The 10049-nt window shown below is 47.5% G+C and overlaps 1 long non-coding RNA gene across 1 annotated transcript; it reads right to left on the bottom strand.

Annotated features, from left to right (window-relative positions):
* Nucleotides 1-751: 751 nt before the first annotated feature.
* Nucleotides 752-8154, bottom strand: LOC120098218 (uncharacterized). Its single transcript, XR_015642662.1, has 2 exons — nucleotides 7583-8154; nucleotides 752-2545 (listed from the first exon to the last, which is right to left on the bottom strand). It is a non-coding gene; the product is annotated as an uncharacterized LOC120098218 (long non-coding RNA).
* Between the last annotated feature and the right edge of the window lie 1895 nt (nucleotides 8155-10049).

Here is a 10049-nt window from a genome sequence, read left to right as displayed (position 1 = left end):
TCCTTATTGGGCCAGCAGAGCTCCTGACTCACCCCTGTGACTGGATGAACACTCAGACCTAACTCCAGACTCTTTTCCTTCCAAGTTGAAGTTTTGACTCTTTGGGGCACTTGCCTTATTAGCCGTTGCTGTCTGGGGAACTCAGAAGGCAATTAGGCCAGGGAGCGAGTCGTTTCGGGGGTTTATAATGGAATGTGGATTCTTTTTTCCCTAACTTAATTGTTTGCATCTGACCAGAAATCATTACCAGTTGATGGCTGCTTGGTGGCATCTGCAAAATCCAGCAGTGGCCCAGCAGAGTTCATCCAGTGTGGCAGGAGGGGGTTCTTGAGAGAGACCTGATAGAAGGGACCCTCATCTCTTTCGATGATAGGGCTACTTATGTGACCTTGGAGGGAGTATTTTGCTATCTTCTAGCCTTCCATGCTCTGTGACGTGAGGTCCAATAGCAGTGACTGGGAAGCTTGACAGGGTAGGGCCTTCTGTTCCCCTTAGGCGTATTAACTTGGCTGGGGATCTTCTCAACCTCTCTCAGGTCAAGGTTCCACCCAAGGCCAATTAAATCCAAATCTATAGGGGTGGCACCTGAGTGCCAGTCATTTTAAAACTTTCCAAAGGCTTCCAAAGTGCACCAAAGGTCGAGAGTCCCCACCAAAGGAAAGAGTCTAAGTCTTGGTTTCCTGGAAACAACTATCCTAAATTTCTTCATTAGCAGGGGTAGGGGAGTGGGAAGAGAAATCAATCAGGAGAATCATGGCTCCCATAAGCTTTTATTCAGACCCGCCAAGTACAGGGCAGAGACCTAGGTGCTGCTTGGGCTGCAGCTGAAAGGAGGTAGTCGTTGGTTCCCGGTGTCGTGCATTGAGGACAACTGGTCTCTCAAATGTTGAAACAGGCAGGGAAGAGAAGACAGAAACATTCCTGGCTGCTGGTGAGAGGAGCCCAAAATTGAAAGGATGGGGAGTACATTACTTTTACATCTCTCTGAATAAACACCTGACAGGACAAGAGTGAAAACGTTTCCTTTGGCTCATGGTTTCTGCCCATCCTGGTGAAGCTGGGGAAGGCTTTTGAGTAGGTGGCAAAGACTCCTCAAATGGCAGCCGAGTGGGAAGCAGGCTAGGACCAGGAGCAAGGGTAGACTTCGAAGGTCTGTTCATACTGATCTATTTCACGCCAGACCTCCAAAAGGCTCCAAAGCTTTAAAAACAGTACCACAAAACAGGAACCAAGTTCAAAACATGAGACTGGCGGGCACCTCCGATTCAAGCCATAAAAGTCAGGGTAGAAAAGGAATTATCCTAGGCCAGTGCTGTCCAGTTAAAAAATTAATAGGAAAACACGTTATTTTAAAGTTTTGTAGTAACTCCATCAAAATAGTGAAAGGAGCAGGGAGCATTTATTTTAATAGTGTTCGGTTCAGCTAGCTATCTCCGAGATCTAATGCCAACATGTAGTCATGATAAAAAGTAACAGGTTACTTTACATCCTTCGTGCCGAGTTTTCAAAGTGAGCATTTTATACCTGCCCCACAGTTTGGATGAGCTAGACTTCAAGTTCACCATTGATAATGGCTAACACATTCTCAGCATCTGGGGCATCTGACATGACAGAGTAGACAGTGTTTGCTCTGAGGAGTTGTGGAAGATAAGAAGTCAATTGTGGCCAAGAGGAGAGTGGGTGGGCAGGTGTTTGTGGCCTGGGCTGGCTGAATAATTTGCTGGTCAAATACAGAACGAAGGTACAGATTCTTACTCAAATAGGATGGCTCAATAAACCAAGCAGAAGTCAGAAACTCAAGAAACTGAGTTCCTCCCTTTATGAAGCTGTGTATGTCAGCCCTGGAACAACCCGCCGACTTGAGTCCTCCACTTTACTTGGAGGCAGAAGTTCCAAGGTGATGCAGAATTATTCTGAGTGCCTTCGAGGAAAACCTGTCTTCAGCTCTAGTGAGTAGACATGAGCGTCTTAGAGTCTCTACAGGTGTGGTGACTTAGCTGTCCATTCAGAACACCCGGAAAGAAGGACCTTTGGTTGGGGTGTTGCCACGACCAGATTTGCCTGAGGACATATCTGTGGGTCACTTCCTTGAGTTCTAACTCAAGGAGGACCCAGTCCTAGGTAGGTAGTACCATCCCTTGCAGGTGGGCCTTGCTGTATAAAAGAGATAGCTTAAAAAAAAAAAACAAAGGCAGCAAACGAATAAATAACATCTGTCCGTGGTCTCTTCTTCAGTTCTCCTCAGGTGACTGTCTTGGCCTTCATGATGAAATCAACCCGGTCTTCCCCAAGCAGTTTCTGGTCACTGATGACAGCAATGAAAAGGCAAAGAATACCAGGCAAGCACATCTCTTGTCTGTGTGTCTAGCATGACCAGCGATGTTCTATCTGAGTGTCCAAGGAAGATCACATCCCTCATGGGAAAGATGGATGGGAAGCACTTGCTTTCCAGATTCTGCCTGTGAGATCTCAGGACCACAAGGTCAGGGCCCCAAGATGCTGAGTGAACCGGCTCTGGAGAGGTCTTGCAAAAGGATCTTCAGGACTAAAAAACAGTGAATAATGAGTAAGTACCTGTCCTTAAGGACCTTTGGGTGGGCAGCCTGTAGCATCCTCATAGGCACAATGAGAACTGGAGATAGGAGAAGGCAGACCAGGAGCTGAGAAGGTGTACAGCCCAGCTTCTCGCCTTGTGACCAGTGACAGCCTGGATCCACTGCTGTTCTTAGATTTGGGGTTGGGACCCATGAACCCACACGGAAGAGCTGAGTGGCTTCCCATGGGAGTGTCTGTTGGCTGTGTGGCTGAGTATGCAAGGTATGGTCTATGACCGCCATACTCTCTGAGCATTGCACTTCAGCAGCTGAAAGACTTGGAGCCCTGGGCCCTGTTTCAGTAAAATATGTACTGTGCAGCAGCCTAGGTCTGGAGGAAACAGAGGCCCCAGAGAGATTCCCTGCTCCACACTGTCTTGATAAAGATGTTATGCCAAAAAGGAAGAGCTGACTTATTTAAGTACGCGTTAGTTCCTTTCTATTGCTGTTCAATAGCCTATGTATGCTGTGACTAGAACAGGAAGTGTGGGTCCAATCTATTGGACCAGAGAAGACATAACACACATGTTTAGGCTCTTACCTGTGTCTCCTAGTTATGCCAGTTTGGTTAAGGTAATCCACGTGTTTATGGGATATTTGAATCACAAGGGTTAAAAACTAGGTTTGCTGATCACGGTGGGAGCCTTGAAAATGGACGGGGACTCGTACTTGGTTCCACATTGCTGAAGAATAGCTGGCCTCTGAATACCTGATGCTACCTGTAACTGAAAATTGACTCTGGCATGCTCTGGGGAAGGAAGAGAATTTGTTTTGGGGGTATCTTAAGCTGCAGTTTCTTCCTTCCTTCCTTCCTTCCTTCCTTCCTTCCTTCCTTCCTTCCTTTTAATTGGATATTTTATATATTTACATTTCAAATATTATCCCCTTCCCCCCCTTCCGTGCCCCTCCCCCCACCTCTATGAAGATGATCCTCCTCCCACCCACCCACTCCTACCTCACCGCCTTAACATTCCTCTACACTGGGGAGCGTTGAGCCTTCACAGAACCAAAGGCTTCTCCTCCTATTGATGCCAGACAATGCCATCCCCTACTACATATGGGGCTAGAGCCATGCGTCCCTCGGGTAAGGTGTTAATATGAAGCTTAAGCACACCATTCACAAGAGGAAAAAAAAACTCAAATGGCCAATAAACAGGTGGACAGATGCCAGTTAAAACTACAAGGATTCTTGGATTCAAGGGATCCCCGATCTATGGAAAACAGATGAGTGTGACTTTGGATGCACAGAACATGGCTGGGTCACCCCAGGAAGGCCTACAATCAGTCAGAGGAAGATCAATTGAGCCCTGGAAAATGCCTCCCTCCCCGCCTCCCCCGTTAAAAAACAGTTGAGAAAACGGGACCTATCTGAACAGCCATGGTGCAGGAAGTTGGGGCAGGAAGAGGAACCACAGGTACCAGACACTAAGAGAGCAAGAGCTTGGTCCAAAGCAACATTTTCTGCTTACAGCAGTAGGTCTCGCTAAGCTCGCCCCCCTGCCTCACCATCGTCCCGAGCTGGCCCTAAAGTAGCTGGCTGTCGGTAAACATGGACCATCACACACCAGGAAAGAGAACAGCCAAGAACCAGATATACAGATATACAGGGAGGCTAGCTTCCACCTTGGTCTTTTCTTTTTCTTTTTCCTCCTAGTTTTAAATAAAAGCTTGTGAAGCTGGATGTGGAGAGGGGATGGGGTGGGAAGCTTGCAGGTGGAGTCCTTCTGGAGGATGGACTATGTCTTCAGCTGAAGGACCCTGGGAGGATGGAAACTTCAATGCAGTTTCTCTTCAAGTTCATATTTTAAGGCTCCAAGTTCTTTAATGATCTTTTAAATGAGGATGGACCCGGTTACATTTCAGGTTAACCCAACTACAGAGGGAAACAGATAAGGAGTTCTCCTTTATGAGCTTTGGTTGTTAGCGCAAACTAGAACTAGGAAGGCACCACGCCATGCTCTGGGGAACACAAAAGAGGTAGAATAAGCATTCTTAAAGCCTACAGGTTAGCCATAAAGCTATGTGCTAACTGCACACAAGACTTAAAACATAAGATGATCAGAGACCATGCTCCAGGCAGCAACATGGTGCCAGAGACATTCCGAGTTCAGGCTGGCATGGGCTGCCAATGCTCTACCAAGCTTGCTTCCTAGAAAAACCCTACCATGGGTAAATAGTGAGGACTTTCAGAAGGAAGGACGGTGATGCCAGGCGTCCAGTATGTTCTGAATGGTGACAAAGGTCTGTATGTGTGACCTTGGGTTGTCCCTATTCAAGAAGGACATGGACCCATTGACCATGGAGGTATACTGTGGGTACTAAATGCTTGGAATGAATGACTTGCACCCACAGTAGACTCATCTATGGCATACACAGCCCTTTTCCCGACTAACTGAACCGTTCTTAGAAATACCTCCTTGCCACTGAGCCAGTCACTCTCATGAGGAGCCTCAGTGGTTGGACTAGACTGGACTTTCAAAAACACTGCTACTATTCAAGTCTGGTGAACCAACAGAAGAGGTGACTCTCATTGGATGCTGATTTGTTACAGTTCCCCCAAATGGGGACACACAGGGAAGCCCGAGAGTCCCCCATAGCTGGTAAAGTATGGATAAAATATGGACAGGAGACTTGGGTGTGGTTTGTGTGAACAGGACGGCATAAAGAAGTGCAGATGAGCTAATTTTAATAACTTCAGTGAATTTGAATAGTGGTGCTGCCCATTGGCGGATAACTGGAACTGGGGAGGAATGTAAGAGATAAAGTTAAAAAATGGCAGGTGTGTGTGTGTGTGTGTGTGTGTGTGTGTGTGTGTGGTGTGTGTGTGTGGTGTGTGTGTGTGGTGTGTGTGTGTGGTGTGTGTGTGTGGTGTGTGTGTGTGGTGTGTGTGTAAGTGACACGTGTCTGCAATACCTGCTCTCAGAAGGCTGAAGGAGAAGGATCACAAGTTCAAGGTCAGCCTGTACTATGAAGATAAACTCTAGCTCAGAGAATCAAGGGTTGAGGCTGTACCTCAAAAGTAAAATACTTGTCTAGCATGCACCCAAAGCCATTGTATACACACACACACACACACACACACACACACACACACACGCACGCACGAATACACACATATGCCTCCACACAGAGGTAGCATGGTGAATACAGTTAGTGGGTACCAGATATAATCGTGGGACCTTCTGTAAGTTATTTGCTCAGGTTCTAGCCTTCTGCCCCAGAGCCAGTGGCTCTGGCTGTGCCCTCCCCACCTCATGGGCGCTTCCCATCTCTAACCTTGCACCCTTGTTCTTGGTTGCAGACAAGAGCTACTATATCAGGCCTGAGACCACTGTCTTTTCAAGGCCTGCTCAGTTAAAGGAGAGCTCCTACTAGTCCCACACCCTTCCTGAACAGCTCTTACAAACCGTACACCTATGCTCAACACCTGCCTTCCTTATTGGAATCTGGCATTGCTAGGCAGAAGGTAGCTGTGCAATCCAAGTCCCAATAAAACCCTCGGGCACTGAGTCTCTAGGGCAGCTCCCTGATAACCAACTGAGTGTCAAAACTCATTCTGTAAGAATCAGGCGTGTTCTGTGTGACTCTGCTAGGTGAGGCTTCTCGGAAGCTTCAGCCTGGCTCTCCATACTCCTTTATGTTTCTAAAACCAACGTAGCTTTTGTATTGATTATTTGGGAATTTTACACAGTGCGTGCCGATCACACCCATTTCCCATCCCTCCCAGGTTTACTTTCCCGCCCTTGTGCCCTTCCCACAAACAATCAAACAAAAGCCCCCACCAATTCAGTTATACTCATTGGAGCATGGTCAAACTCTCTGTGGCCAGCCCTGGGGATAACTGAGTCCTTCACCACCCTGTCAGAAGCCATCCATTGTGAAGAGCTACACTTCAGCATCCCGATCGCATTTTTAAGGGATCTCTCTTCAATGGCTCCCTGTGTAGAGTGTGTCTGTTTTGGAAGTGAGGGTGAGGGGTGTCACAAAATCCTTCAATGTCTTTTATTCTCAACTGTGAGTCTGAAGTCATCGATAGCACTGGTGCTGCCTCCTTCCCTTCCTCGGACTGTATCCTTAGCTGTTGGTGATCCTGGCGGTTAGGGGTGCCTGGCAGCCCGGTCCATCAGGCTGACTTATCTCAATTGATCTGCAAGTTGCTAGGTACAGGCATTGCGTATCTTTGCTTGGTATGACTTTAAGAGAGTCACATGCCTTTTGCCAAGTCTTAGTTTTCTCATCAAAAAAAAAAAAAATGTAGATGTTGACTCTTACACATACGTACTTCATGGCATGTTGGGAGGTTTGAATTAAAGATGGGTAAGCAAGCACCCTCAACTCTAAAAGCAAGCTATCAAGGAAACCAACTGCAAGACAGCTCCACTCCCCCACTCTCCCTTGGATAGGGTAAATATCCGATCTGTTTCTGTTGGATGGATGAAAACTGTCTAAGTCATTTCACTTTCTGCCATACTCTATCCTGTCTCTCTGCTGGAATCGCTGGGTGCTGGCGATGGGAGGCAGGGCAAGGTCCCAAACCAGGGTGCACAGTGTCTCCCAGTCTCCTCTCTGGGTATCTGGGTTCCACCTGTACAGCACTGAGAGAGGAAGTCAAGAACTGGGGGGTCAGAGGTCTATCTTTCCTCTCACAGTGTCAGTGTGCTAGGAGGAGAGGCAGAGCTGGGAACAACTGGAATCCGGTCTGATGGAGAGAGAATACCTTACTCATGAGTTTAGGCGAGGCTCTTTAAAGTGAAGGCCTTTTCCATGATCATCCTTAATAAAACAACTCTCTGGATGACCCTGGCTTGTTCATACCGGTTTATTTGATGGTGGATGTAAATGCATACACTGTATTCGGGGTGAACCAGGGATTAAATACCTTTTCTGCGTAGGAATACTAAGAAAGGGAAGCTCATTGGCTGAAGACTCGGGGCTAGCTAGATACTGCATTAGCAACGAGAAGAACTCCAGGTATTTATGCTACATACCTCAGTGCCCGTGGTTCTCAGTGGGGTGTCATGGTTACGTGTTCCCGAGCAGGTAGAGGCCGGTAGGGAATGGCTCCACTTCCTAACGATTTCTTATGCCTGCCTGGTAACAAGGTCTCACACGCCCTACAAGTCTCTACTCTCTACTGTGGAATTAATGTTTGTGTCCAATCCTAAATTTATATGTTGAAATCTAGTGACCAATGTGGTAATGTTAGGAGCCGGGCCTGGGGGGAGGGGGTCATAAGGTCACAAGGGATTAATAGTTCATAAGAGAGACCTCAAATAGCTGCCTTCCCCTCCTCCTTTTGCCACGTGAGAACTCCAAAAAGCCTCTTGCCGTGAAGGAGATGCAAAGTCCACCTTGATCTTCAGCCTTCGGGTCTGAGAGATAACTGTCTGTACATTCGCCACCCTGTTTATGGCTTGGAGTTAGAGCAGCCTAGATGAACTCAGTTTCCGAGAGTCTGGGGCACCTGGTGGATCTGGATGTGGGAGGAAAAAAGAATCACTCAACCTTCAGTCCCTAGCGCGCAAAGGTAAGGACACAGGAAAGTAAATCAACACCTGGCAAAGGACTTCCGGTTGCTTCCACGCCAGGCTTCCGGTTGCTTCCACCCCAGGGCTCCTCACCTGACAGCAACCTGCTTAACGTTCAGTCCTTGACCGTGGGCGGTGCTTCCCGAGCCTGTTAAACTCCCTTAAACTATTTGCTTCTGACCTCCACTCATCAGCCTCTTGTCAGCCACCACCAGGAGGAAGGCGAAGGCCTTAATTGATCAGGCCCGGCAGTAGCCTTGAGAACCTGATTCGGGTATCGACTGCTGAGAAGGCTGCCTCCATTGCTAGGAGCGGCTGAACATCAAAACTATTAACCTCTGGCCTTAGCAGTTGGCGAGGCAGCCCAGCAGCAGTAATTAGGAAGTCAATCGGAATCGCCTGTCTCACTTACACTGGCGTGTCAATCAATAGCGGCGGTGACAGGTTCATTAGGCCGAAGCCATGCAAGCCCAGACTGTAACAACCTCATAAAATACACCGACGACTCGGGGCAGAGAGAAATCCGCCTGAAGGACTAGAGTGGATGACAATATGTATTGATTAGGGCTCCAGCAATTTATGAAGTGCTACTTGTTGGCCAGCCTTTCTGACTCAGTGCTAAATTTCCCCAAGTAGTTGCAAGATGAAACCAAATAGTACCCTTAAAAATGGTAATCTATCGGGTTAAAACTCCGACGGTTATTTAAGGCTAAAGCCATACCTTTGTCTCTGTGGCCATCAGATTTTGAAAGAAGCCATCCATCTGGAGAAGAAAAAAATAGGCTAGGACATGTGATTAGGGAAGCCTCTGCCTTTGGAGAGAGAGTGATTTAGGTATTCATTTCTTCCTGGCATTTTTAATGGCTCATCTGGCTCGTACCAGGGGGACAGCTGACACCTGGGTTTTCCCAGCTAATTTAAGAGCTCAGTAGAAGGAGTGGGGGGAAGGGGCCGCATAGGATACCTTTTGGCTCCTGCTCCAACCTCATGGATGACGATGGTTGGCCAGATTTGCTAGAGATCCCGCCCTTCCACCGAATAACATGGTTGTTATCTGGAATTCCAGAATCCTTCAGAGCTGTGTCCTTAAAAACAGCACGAGGACAGGTGACTGTTCATGGCGTAACTGGACTTGTGTACTGCCTTCCTGTTAGTCATGGGAAATAGAGGAGAAAGGAATAGTGAATGACCCCAGAGGTCAAGGGCCCATGCTTCTAAATGAAGGAATTCATTAGCAGACGGAGGCTTGAGGCTGGTTCGAATTTAATAAGACTCCCCAAACTAACAACCCCGACGTGACTCTGTGTTTGGATTATCCGTGGAAGGGATGGCCCTGCTCCGAGGAGTGTGCACACATAGACAGACAGATAGCGGCCAGAGGCAGGTCAGAAGGGCCACATCCACTCCCTGCTACACAACAAATAAGCTGTCAGCATGAGAAAGACCCCTGCCTCCTCCATTTTAGTTTCTTCGTCAATAAAATGCCACAAACGTGTCACTGTTTCTATCCAATGAGATTACTGTGAATTTTTGATAAAAGAATGGGGCAGAAGACTTTTCTTTTGAATTTACAAAATATTGCATCTGTGCAAAATGGCCTACGGAGACCATCAACTGGGCTCATCTTATCTCCCAGGGAGACGGGGTAGGGAACTTTCACAAGGTTCTGTGGGAAGTTCGGACTTTCCCCCCTGTGTCTGATGGACATGTTCAGATTGATTAAGTGGTTGCTAAACTTTGTGAGGTGTTCTAGATAACCTCTGGTTCTCTCCCCTGTGGCTTCTGTTGTTGAAACCCAGTAACAAAGCAAAGTGTCTCCAGCCATGTCCCCAGATACTTGATTTTCCTTACTTTTATTTACTTTGTAAGGACAGGGTGGCCTGCTAGTGTTATATTGGACATGTGGAGGTCAGAGAACAACTTACCA

The sequence above is a fragment of the Rattus norvegicus genome, chromosome 18, assembly GCF_021556685.1.
Source record: "Rattus norvegicus strain SHRSP/BbbUtx chromosome 18, alternate assembly SHRSP_T2T, whole genome shotgun sequence".
NCBI classification, from domain to species: Eukaryota; Metazoa; Chordata; class Mammalia; order Rodentia; family Muridae; genus Rattus; species Rattus norvegicus.
Note: the sequence above shows the minus strand (reverse complement) of the source record. Positions and strands in the feature narration are given on the sequence as shown.